Consider the following 11,934-nt stretch of genomic DNA (forward strand, 5'->3'; position numbering starts at 1 on the left):
AGGGGAGAGTGAGAAAGGGAGAAAAGGCAGTATTAAAACAAAAGCAGGAAATCAATAAACAAAGTCAAAGTGATGACAGAACTGAGAAGCAAATGGGAGAGATGGGCAAAGAGAAGTAAGCCATAAGTATGTGTCATGTTCTTGGTCAAATCTGTTAGGGGACAGTAAGGGTCTTGATAGAGCTTCTCAGATCCTGCCTGGTACGTAGGTCTCCAGAGAGCCTCATTTTCGGTGCTGGAGCTGACTGTACTTAAGTGGAAGGTATATGCAGTGGGAGTGTTGGAAAAAACTTCACATTTACCCTCCCAGAAGGCATGCAGCCCCAACAAATCTCATGTTCGCAGCTACCCTTGCCAATGCCACTGAGATAAGTTCATTGTGGAGAAAAAAAAAGCCAATCTCATGCAAGAAGGGCCAGGTTTTCCTAAGCACAAACCAGAAAGAGGGTCTCTGGAGGCTCAAGTGCTCTTTATGTGACTCGGTTTGGACTTTGCAGCCTGCTCAGCTGCAAGAAAGGCATATGGCCCCAGATTTTTGTTAGCTTCCTTGGTCATAAAACAGCCAATTAGGTCTGAAACTCCCATGAGAGGATGTCATTTATTTCAGCTGGACCCCATATGTGCTCTCTTTCTCTGGCTGGCCAGCAGCCAGGTCTGCTAGAGCCGCCTTGGTGTTTCCTGTACCTGAGAGGCTTGTAAGCACTCAGTTGGCTTCCATTTACACTTTACAATGTAACTGGAAGTCAGGACTCCTGCATCTATCTCTGCCTTGAGGTATGACTTCAAATAAATCATTCCCCTTCCGTGTGTTTGCCATCTGTGAAACATAGCTGGTGATACTCTCCTACCTTTTCAGATTTCTCTGAGATTCTCAGTAATCGCAGGGCAGTGTTATTCTAACAACTATCCTGGATTTTCCCAGGTCAAAATTAATTCTGAGATCTGATTGTGTTGAAGGCTGATGTGCGCTGATTGGAGACAGAGCAGTGGCCAGAGGGTAAAAGATCAAGAGACAGGATATGAGAGGTCTGAGATCAGCAAAGATTATAGCATCCAAGGAAAGGTATGATGATCAAAAGGATAGGTCAAACTTAGAATCATAAAATCGTTAAGGCTGGAAAAGACCTCTAAGATCATCAAGTCCAACCATCAGCACAATATAACTTGCCTACTAAACCATGTGCCAAAGCTCCACATCTACACTTTTTTTTTAATACCTCCAGGATAGAGACTCCACTGCTTCCCTGGCCAGCCTCTTCCAGTGCTTCACCACTCTTTCCGTAAAGATATTTTTCCTGATATCTAATCAAAACCTCACCCCTGGCACAACTTGAGGCCGTTTCCTCTCATCCTATCACTTGTTACTTGGGAGAAGAGACCAACACCCACCTCGCTGTAACCTCCTTTCAGGGAGCTGCAGAGAGCAGTAAAGTCTCTCTTCAGCCTCCTGTTGTCCAGACTAAACAGCCCCAGCTTCCTCAGCAGCTCCTCATAAGACTTATTCTCCATTCCTTCACCAGCCTCATTGCCTTCCTCTGGACGTGCTCCAGCAGCAAAATGGTTTTGTTGTACTGAGGGTCCTAAAACTGAACAGAGGATTCAAGGCACAGCCTCACCGGTGCTGAATACAGGGGCATCATCAGTTCCCCGCTCATCCTGGTCACACCATTTTCATAAATGGTGGTTAATATTATGTCAGAAATGGTCTTTCCAATGTGTTATTCACCAACAAGGGGGTGGGGTCATTTTCAAACCTGTTAGGAATTCTTGGTTCATACTTCAGTGTGGTGACACATCCACAATAGTACCTGGGCCCCTAATTTGTAAAGACAGCAACATGTTCAACTCAGAGTAGACATTTACTGATGGATCACATTATATTATCACAGTCATAACAGCAAAGGGCCTTTCAAATGTTTCTCAGGCATGGGGATGTCAAGTAGACAGTCACAGTACACTCTACCACTTCACAGGACAGAGCGAAATTCGGTCTTTGGGAATAGGGATTTGAATTTTCAGCATTACATAAAGACCCACTGCCCATGTCTCCTGGCTGTTGAAGAAAAGATTTGGCCAAATTTAGCCTGGATATACTTAAATTCCAGCACATTATGTTCTGGGTCACTTCACACTGGGGAATGTGTCAATGTTTAATTGAGATTGAAAAATTGAAGGGAAACAAAGGTGACTGAAGGCCTAAATAGGATTTGCTTGTGACTACCTCATGTGGTCAGAATTCTCCCAAGGAATTTAGCCTGGGGAGGAATGTTAATGGCAGGAGTATTTTAGAATTATATGAGTTATAGCGAAATGCAATTTATTGCTCTTCTTGCCTTATCTTATAAAATGAAAACTATGGTCTTATTCCATTAGATCAATGGTTAGGCAAATTTAATACAGGTTAAGAGAAGAAAAAAAAAATCCCCACCACACCTGATGTACTGTGTAGTCAGTTCATGTAATTCACTGCTGCAGGAGGTCAGAGAGTGATATGCTGTAGTTACATTTAAAAAAGAGCTCTGTAATTTTACAGCCATTAAAAGCATGTCATTATAGCTGTGAAAGGGGGAATGGAAATCTCAAAGTTCAGAATGCAGAGAAAGAATAGCCTTAGGAAAGAAATTTTCCCATCTTCTCCCATCACCTTTCACACCACCAGGGAGTTATATTAGCCTGGGTTATTGCTATTACCCTTGGAATTGCCTGCTGGCAGCCACTGTAATGTATGCAAGTGTCCACCGGTACAGCGAGGCACATCAACACACATGGTCTTGTTCAGTTTACGGAACAACACTATGTTTCCTTGCAGGATCTTACAGCCCACTTGTTTATTGGCTTAAGGGAATACACTCTGCCTGCACCCTGAAATGCAGCATCCACACCAGCCCCCACAGCCAGATCCCCTCCGTCTCCAATGGATCTGGCCAGAAGCAGACAAGAAGAAAGGCAGTGCAGTTTTGCCAACACTAGGTGCCCTTCAACTGATAATCCCTCTTCTTGTAGAGGTAGTTGACATCAAAGACTGGAGCTCAGGGTTTGAGTGGAAAGTGGTGAGTATTCAGCAAGGCACTTTGCCCATGGCAAGTCAGTTCCACACAAAGCAATACCTACTGGGCTTCTTAAAAGCAAGCTGAACTGTATTTCTATGGAGGCAAAGAGCATCAGGAGCAGCTAAAAGTCTCCACATAAGTCATTTCACCCTCTAGATATTCATAGATCCATAAGATCAGACGAGCTGGGAAACCTGGAGCTTCTTTCACAGTTTTCTCAGGGAGAACCATGGCATTTGATTCCCAACATCTACAAAAATAGCTCCTCAAGTTTAGGTGAGGAAGGCTATCATAGAAGGGCATCCTGGGTCAGGGAAAAGTGTCACAGATGTGGCAAGAACAATGTGATCAAATGGGACACTCTCTTGGGTGATGTATCTCCATCTCCCTTAGTTCATTGTTCATCTACACCTTAAGATGCCAAACTACACCATCCACCCCGGCAGCTGAACAGAAACTGTGTTGTTTGTCACTTTCCTTAGTAGCCACATGTGGGGACTCAGTGCCTGCTCCACCTGCCTTTACCATCCAAAATTAAATTAATCTGACTTTAAACTGGCTTTGCTTCCCGTGTTGAATGAGGAACTGGGGATTAGATTTGTGTTTTAGTCAGGTTCTCATTTGTTGGAGAATTAAAACCTCATAAATAAGGCACGGTATTTATCCAGCAGGTTTGATGAAGACATCCTTCCTTATAGCTCCAATACAATCCTTTTTCTTTTTACAAGCAGAACACAGTGAAATGCAAAACATTTTGTACGCCATCAGCACACAAAATTCAGGGCCCAAGTGCTCAGCTGGTGCAAACTGGCACAGACCAGTGGCTGGCAATGCAAATGCATTCTCTGATACTGCACAAAAAGGTGTCAGAGCTGACCTTGCTTTGCTCTCACACATCTCTCTAACGTTGCTCCCAACTTGTGCAATCGCACTTGCATCTCCCTACAGCTTCCCTGTCTCCATGTGGAAGCCTTTGCCAGAATGCAGGCTGTGGGGAAGTGGGTTCACAGCATTGCAATAGTGCAGTGTGAGTTATTACCTCCTCTGTGTGGCTGAAAACTTGCTGTGCCACCCTATTGCCTACACTCACACGGAACCCCAGTTGGATGCTAAGTAGTGGAAATGTGCTGGAGAGCATTTCCTCAGTTTAGATGAGAGATTAGCCTTCAAATCACCAAAAAGACTTTATATAGGGGCAAGCTAGCTCAGGACCTGAAGTAAAATGTGTTTTATCCAGCCCCATGGCTCAAGTCTCCCTCTTGCTCCCCTGGGCTTTCTGGCTCCTCTGAGATTACAAGAGGAACGTGCACCTCTCTGCTCCATGCACTCCTGCTGCTGGCTGTTGGATTCCTGCCGGCCTCACCAGCATCCCAGGGTCCAAATGGCCTTTCTCCAGCTCAACTAATCTATCACTGCTGAATCTGTCAGCTGGCTGATAATGTATGTGCACTGGCTCTGAAGTGGGCAGGGAGGAATGGCACAGACCCAGGATTTACAATGTACGTGTTCAGGGAAGGGAGGGGGTGTGTAAAAGCTGCAAACCTGACACTTTCTCTGCCCATTTATAGCAGGCTCCCCAGCCCTTTGCAGGGGGAGTAGCCCACGGGAGGTTGGTGGTTTTATAGAAGCTTCTGCTGACATCGAATTAATCCCAGATTTTTGCTGTCTCCCTGCAAAGCGCCCCTGCCCCCTGAGCAACCTGCATGGTCGACACCTGCCAGAGAATTAAAAGCAGGGTGTTTGAGACAAAGCCAGCTTTTCAGGAATGTATCTCAGGCTCTCCTAGGTTGATTTAGATAGTGCTTCCTCCCAGCTCTCAGTGCCTGCCACTGCGGATGAGCGGCTCTGCAGTCACGGGGTTCCCTTGTCAGATTGATCCGGTGTTGTAAATCCACAAGCTGTGCATGTGTGCACCCCAGAGTCCCCAGCTAAACCCCATCTGCGCAGCGCAGAGGAGCTGCAAGACTGGACCTTGTGTGGCAGGCACCCAAGTTGGCATTGCTTCAGCTGGAGACCATCCACCAGTGACAGGCTTTGTTTCACAGCTTGTGAATCCCTGTCAGTGCTTGGCTTTTTCTGGACTCTACATGGCAACCAACACCTCGCTCAGACCTCTAGCCTCCCTGTTAAGCAAAGCTCCTTATAATTAACCGTCTCCAAAAGACCTGTCCCTTCACATGAGGTCACCATCCCCACCCTGCAGAGCAACCTGTCCATTTCAAAAGACCAGGGTCAAACATCAGGCAGGACTTCCAGTAAAACATATTCAGAATGATGCTATAGCAAATAATTATGATGATCCTTGCCTCAGAAATCAGCGACCAGACTCACAAAGCAGTAAAGCTACTCTTTTTATGTCAGTAGTAGGAAGAATCTGAACTCTTGCATCCACGTCTGGTTGCCTGGGTCATGTTTCACACCAAAGTGCACAGACCAACACCTGCTCCTAGAAAGCCCAGGGGGCTTTCCTGGCTGTGTGTTGGAGCAGGTACTGCCTAGTGCACAGAGGCAGACAGCTGAAAGGCTTGATATTGAGCTGATGAACCAAACACCACTCAGCGTCGCTGCAAGTACCCTGTCGCCCAGGAAGATGGAGCGTGCCTTTGTAAGGCACACTCTAATTGCACAGAGCCGTGACAGCTCTTGTGGTGCCACCTGAATTACTATGTCAGCTGGACACTTATCACCAAGAAAATAATAAACACTTAGAACTGGGTACATCAATGCTGTGGATGGCCTTCCAAACACGCTCGGTTCCCCCACCAAAGGAGCAGGTGTTTCTACTCGATGCTCTTGTTGTGAAGCCAAAGAGGCAGAATCCCGCTGCATGTTTCTGGTGACACAGCAAGTAAACAGTAATTTACCACCCACTCTGCTCTCAAGTCCCTGCTAAAGAAGTGGGACCTGACATTACCTCCCTGAGACTGATAGAAATCAGGGATGCTCTATGGCAGTCTAGGAGCTGTATAGGTAGCCTGAGGACTTTCCATCTTCTCTGGTGGCCCCAAAAGCTGTCAACATTAGTGTCTGGACTGGAGGGGCAGGGCTTTTTGCTGTTCTATACCTGCAGATATATAAAAGATTTTAATATGATAATTACAGAAAATGCAAAATTTCCTGTCCTTTACATGGCTTCCCCACGCACACTCTCTCTCTCTCCAATCCAAGCTCTTTGGAGCAATTTATCTGTGCATCTTCTGCAGGACTGCATCCATGCAGGGTTAGATCCTTAATCAGCACAGGGAGCAGTGACCCATCTGCTCGGCATGGTGATGTTCCCTCGTGGCAGACTCGGTGGGATCCCTCCCCCCTAACTGCAGCTGGCCAGAAATCAAGAACTTTGTGGAAACCAATGGTCTGGACTTTTTCTATGGTCACGTGAGAAAAATTGGCATGTCCCGGGACAAAATATTGCTGTCACACAGTGGGTGTCTAGAGAAGGAAAGGTGGAATTACCACCTCATTCAGGCTATGCAAAACAGGAAGGACATAAAACTCTCTTGATTTAGCTGAAAAAAAAATGATCTGCCCCTGGGGTAAGTTGGTAAAGCCCTACTAAACCATGCCAATAGCACATTTGGATTGATCAAGAGACTTGGCTCAGCTATCCTTGATATGCAGTAGAGCTCATCTACAGCAATTACCTAAAAGCCTGGGAAGGGGAGGAGATAAAGTAATTTAGCAAGGGGACAGGGCCTTTGCTTTGATTAAAAATGTAATGAGAACTTTGAGATGGCTTCAAAATTGCCCCTGAGGTACTTCATCAGCTAGAGGCAGCATAACAGCACTGCTGGGGCTTTGCCTCTGTTCTCCATCCCACCAAACTATATGTAGTCAGGGGTCCCCTTTCAGGTAAAGACAGCGCTTGGCTGGGAGGGGTCGTCTCTATAGCCTGGTGACAGCAACAGTGGATCAGAAATGGAACGAGAGAGAGAAGCGTCAGAGATGTGAGAGCATCAGGCTAGAAAGAGGGGCAGGGCCAGCATGTTTAACTCCATGGAACAATCAGTCAGAGGCTAAAGCAATTTCGAGATTAGACCTCCTTTATGGAAAGCAGTGATCTCCTTTTGGTGAAAAAGCCATCCAGCCTACTGTTGTAATCTTACCTCTGCTCACACGTTTCCCTGTGTCTCGTGGCTGACCCACTTCCTTCAGCTGCTTTGCTTGTTTCCTTCAAGTGCAGTTTTAGCTCCAAACCACATAAACACCTTGTTTAAATTGCTTTAATCTCCAAGTGCTCTTTCTATTGATTTGAAACAGTTAAGCTGTCAATCAGCCCTTTCTCTTCACACTGTGGACTAGGGAGGAAGATTAAAATAACAAACAAACAAGAGGCGGATGGGCAGGGAAGTCAGTTTGAATTTCACAGTAGATGCCAGCTTTTAGGAGACTGGAAAAGAGTGGAAATAAGGTCCCTCCAGACACAGAATTCTGTAGAAAGGCTCTATTCAGAATGGAAGGCAGTGTATGAAGCCCTGCAATGCCCAGTTTTTCAGCTAATATAGACCTGGATATCTCGTCAAGCAAAGTGTTGTGCAAATACTTCCAGGAGACAACCTCAGTCTTAAGAAGAAGAAGAAGGAAGACTGTGTCCTGATGAGGATCTAGCACCTCATAAAAAATACTCAACACGCTCAGGGTAACTTCTTTGTGCAGTAGAGAGGAAGTGTATGGACCTGTGCTCTTACAGACACACACGGCATCTGAAATCCTGCCTCCTGCAGCTCTGCCCCTCAAGGCTGGGCAGAAATGCCATCAAGGAGGGATCTGAGCTGGACTGCTGAAAATGTGGATGCTCCTGCAGTCAGTGGATGCATCCCCCAGCATTTTCCCTCATTCGGATAGCATAGCAGGCCATCTGCACTCAGGACAATCCTGATGGCATGCTCGAAGCTTCAAGCTATAATTTCATCATTACAGCATGGATAATGACAGAGCCAGAGAGGTTGATTGCTGCTGGAGAGGTGAATGGTCAAGGAAATAAGGAGAATTAGGATGAGGTACAGCACATGTGGCTTTGCAAGAGGTATGCAGCTGGCTCAGCCTTACTCCAGTCAGAGTATTGATCACTAAAATGAAGCTGAGGGTCTCTAGTTAGAGGCTTCAAAGTGAAAATGCACTGAAGTCCAGTCCAGTGCTAGTCACACATTCTGAAAATCCATCAATTAATCACATTATGCAAAGCCAACATTAGACAGAGCAGCACTTGGATACTACATGGCTCGCTCTGCTATGCATGGGCTGAGGAAAAACCTTGCAGGTGACGCACTTGTTTCTGCTTTTCCTCAGGACTCACCCTTTGCTCAGCTCTCACAAGAAAGAAAATTTCCCAGGAATCTTCCCCTTACACCCAGGGCAGAAAGATTTCCAGAGAAACTCTCCTTGTGCATTGGATGCTGAAATGCTCTGAACTTTGAGGCCTGGGAAGAACAGCAGAGTAGGGAGATAACAACCCCAGAGGGGCTGGAGGAACCCAGGGGTGAGACGCTGTCCTGGTGTAGCCCAGCCCACCTCCTCGGTCAAGTCAGTAGCTAAAAGTAAGCAGCTTTTAATCTCAATTCCCCTTGCCACAGGAAAGAGAAAAGGGAAACGAGAGAGATACAGACTTGTGGGTTGGAAACTTAACACTAAACCAGCTTTAATGCAACAACAGTAACAAAAGGAAGATAAAAATATTAATAAGAAAATAGTAAAATATAGAAAAGTGTACAAACTCCAACAGCCCCTCCAATAACCACGTCACTGCTGACGCTGCAGGGCAGGCGCAGGTCCTGGATTGGGGTCAGCAGCCAGTGGGATCCACACTTGAAAATGCATGATGAGTGCAAAGGCAGACAGACCCACGAGGTCCTTCTTGATTGTTGAGGAAGACAGGGAGAAGAGAGCCCCTCCTTGTGATCCTTCCCTCCTAAGCTTTTATCCTGAGCAAGATGTGTGTGGCATGGAATACTCCATCGGCCAGGCTGGGTCATCTGCCCTATCCGCACCTTGACCCCCCACCCCGGCCAACAAATCTAGGATGGCCTTGAATTAGACAGGAATAGGTGTGAGTAGTGGCCTCTCTGCACAGCAATGGCCCATGACCTTGGTGAGAGCTGTCAGGCTGAAAAGTCAGAGAAAAATGTTCCGCTAAACCAGCAGAGAGGCAGTGTTTGCAGCAGTGCTCTGCTTTCTCCAAGGCAGAGCTTCTCAGCCGGCAGCTGGAACACACAAGGATCCCTGGAAAGGGTTTGCAGAACAAAGAGGACTGACATTGATTGGGTCATTCATCTGAATGTTTAAAATAATAATAATAAAAACCCTTCTCTTTGAATGCGTTTCTTTCCCTTCAAGCAATCCAGGCAGCTGCTCAATTTCCATTTCGCCTCAAGATCCTTTTATTGATATGTTATAAAAATTTGCATGCAGTAGAAATGCTGCTGGAGAGCTTGTGGTCGGAGGGTTGCACCTTTCCAGCTACCAGAGCTGAGGTGATTTCACCTTCTTCCTCTGCCTTTTGGGAGCAGGTGAGAGAATAAAGATTAGGGTTGAGGGGTCACAGATGAACCAGCAGAGATAAAAAGAGAAAAGATCACTATCTGCACAAAATGAAACAACTTTCCTACAGACAATAGTCTCCTACGTTGCATTTCACCAGTCCACTCACCAAAGGGTCCAGCGTCAGAAGCAGAAAAAGGTGGTGGTCCTGGGGGGAAATATTATCCTGGGTGATGAGAAGAATAAAGATGTCCTAATTTAAATAAGAGGGAGATTTAAGCTTGGATGGACAACCGACTTTTAATTTCTGGCTACACATATTCTTCCTTTCTAGATCCTTACTAATATTCTTCAGTCAAATGGGAGAAGAAGGGAAAAGAAGGAATTTGAGGGATTAATGTGATTTTTGGTGTGATAGGCAAGAGTGGGCATAAGGGGTAAACTGCTTCTGCGTGAGGGATCTTCAGAAAATCCCTAGAGGCTGGTAGAAGACAACTCCACACCAGAAGCAGTGTAATGCAGAGAAGGAAGAATATATGTCAGCACTCCCTATGTGACAATAAAGCAAAGTGTCATTCCAGGAAAACAAGTGAATTTCAAGGAGGGAAAAGAGATGCTATAAAACAAGCAGATTTTTTTTTTTTTTCATATACAAAACACACGGACTGGATTGATTTCATGTTTTTAAAAGACTTCAATCGTATGAATAAAGATGGTTTTCCCCAGCTCCCCTTTCCCAGTTGTTCGCAGCTGGTTGACAGCTATCGGACACAGCAGCAAGGGCCAGAGCACAGAACAGAGCGGCCAGAACCGACTTCGGTGGATGAAGACTACGAGAACAGGACAGAAAAAGACCCGAGGAGAGATATCAACTAAAATAGAAAAGGACAGCATAAGGGCCACAGCATAATGACTTAATTTGAGGGCTTGTTCTTCTCTGTAGGGGTGGGCTGATATGACACCCACGCACTGAGCAACAGCTGGCAACATCTGCCACAGCTCCTCCTCTTCTTCAGCTTTCAAACACTTGCTGTCCTCATCAGTTCCTCTTACTTCTCCTCCCCTTGCACTTCCTGACTGCTGCAGTTTGCTTTTTTTAATGAAGTCCCTTATCGGGGTTTCAAAGGGGAGGTGCACAGAAGTCAGGAAGAGGAGGGAGCGGCACTCTTTCAGGTTAAAAAGTCTTTCAGGTTAAAATTGTGAACACACGCATATGCATACACATTAAAAAAGCAAAGCGAGGAGGGAAATCAATAACCCTGGTCAAAACTCATTTTCAAATCGGAATGAAGCCACTGCTTCCAGTCTTGATCTGATCCTCAAATGTCAGTCTTGCAGAATCAGAGAAAATTAGGGGTGAGCAGGACTTCCAGATGACACCTAATTCATCCCCTTGCCAAACAGACCCATCTGCATGAGATTCACCGGTAACAGCAATTGCTATCTCTTTTTCATGGTTTGGTGTTGTGTTTGGACTAGAAAACTGCAACGGGCAGAACTTGCTTTCTTTACTAAGTTTACCTCACCCCTGAAGGTCAGCATGCCCCATGACCTCCAACACGAGCAGGGCTGATCACATACTCAGCCCCTTCTCTTTAGCTCTTCTGGTGGGCTTTAGCATCTTCCCCACTGTGTTCAAAAGGGGTAGGGAGAGGGACCACTGTGCACAGAGGAGGAGTAAATTCAGACAAGTCTAATCTTGTCTCCAAAATTAATGATTTATCTTTTCAAGCTGTATTTCCTCAAATGAGACCTTACCACCACAGTAAATAAGTAGTGATAGGGTGGGAGAGTGGAGGATCAAGCGGGTGTAGATGGAGATATGAGAATGGGAGAGAGAAGAAATGAGGAAAATAGGCTCTGGCCAACAGAATTCATTTCTGAAGGTGGACGTAACTAGTGATGAGCAAAGTCTGACTTACCCTCTATTATCTCCTCCCTAGCTTGCGATGTAAATGTCAGCTTCTTGCGGCAGAGAGAGGACCACTAATGGCTGCGGCAAAGCAAGGAGGGGCAAGGACCTTCCAGATGAGCTTGACATTTTCTTAACCCATAACAAACTGAGGCTGTGAAAGGCCATGGAAGAAACCCATGGGAACGTCTGAGAGGGCTGTAAATGAAGAGCAAGACCTCCCTTAAACACAGCCATTTGTAGTGGGCTGAGGAGCTGAGACAGAGGGTGATTTGTGGGAGTTTGCATTGGGAGGGGGAGCCAAGAGGGTGGGTGGAGGAGCAGATGTGTTCACACTCCCTTTTGGCAAAGAGGATAATAACATTTGCCTTATTTAAAGGGAATACTGATGAATAGTTAGTAAGCCTGGGCTGGGCTGCTTTCCACAGCTCACTATCTTCTCTGAGGGCTTCTTGTATGAGAGGATTTGAGAAGCAAGACCCTTAAGCTGAATAAA

General features: G+C 46.0%; 1 protein-coding gene across 2 annotated transcripts in view; it reads right to left on the reverse strand.

Moving 5' to 3' along the window:
- The window catches only part of TLR4 (toll like receptor 4), a 54,440-nt gene extending 42,774 nt beyond the window's left edge, over positions 1-11,666 (reverse strand). For both annotated transcript variants that reach the window (XR_008453038.1, XM_054084570.1), the window contains exon 1: positions 11,449-11,666. The gene's annotated coding sequence lies outside the window, so the exon portion shown is untranslated. The remainder of the gene's footprint in view (positions 1-11,448) is intronic.
- Between the last annotated feature and the right edge of the window lie 268 nt (positions 11,667-11,934).

This window comes from Cuculus canorus, chromosome 19 (assembly GCF_017976375.1).
Source record: "Cuculus canorus isolate bCucCan1 chromosome 19, bCucCan1.pri, whole genome shotgun sequence".
Classification (NCBI taxonomy): Eukaryota; Metazoa; Chordata; class Aves; order Cuculiformes; family Cuculidae; genus Cuculus; species Cuculus canorus.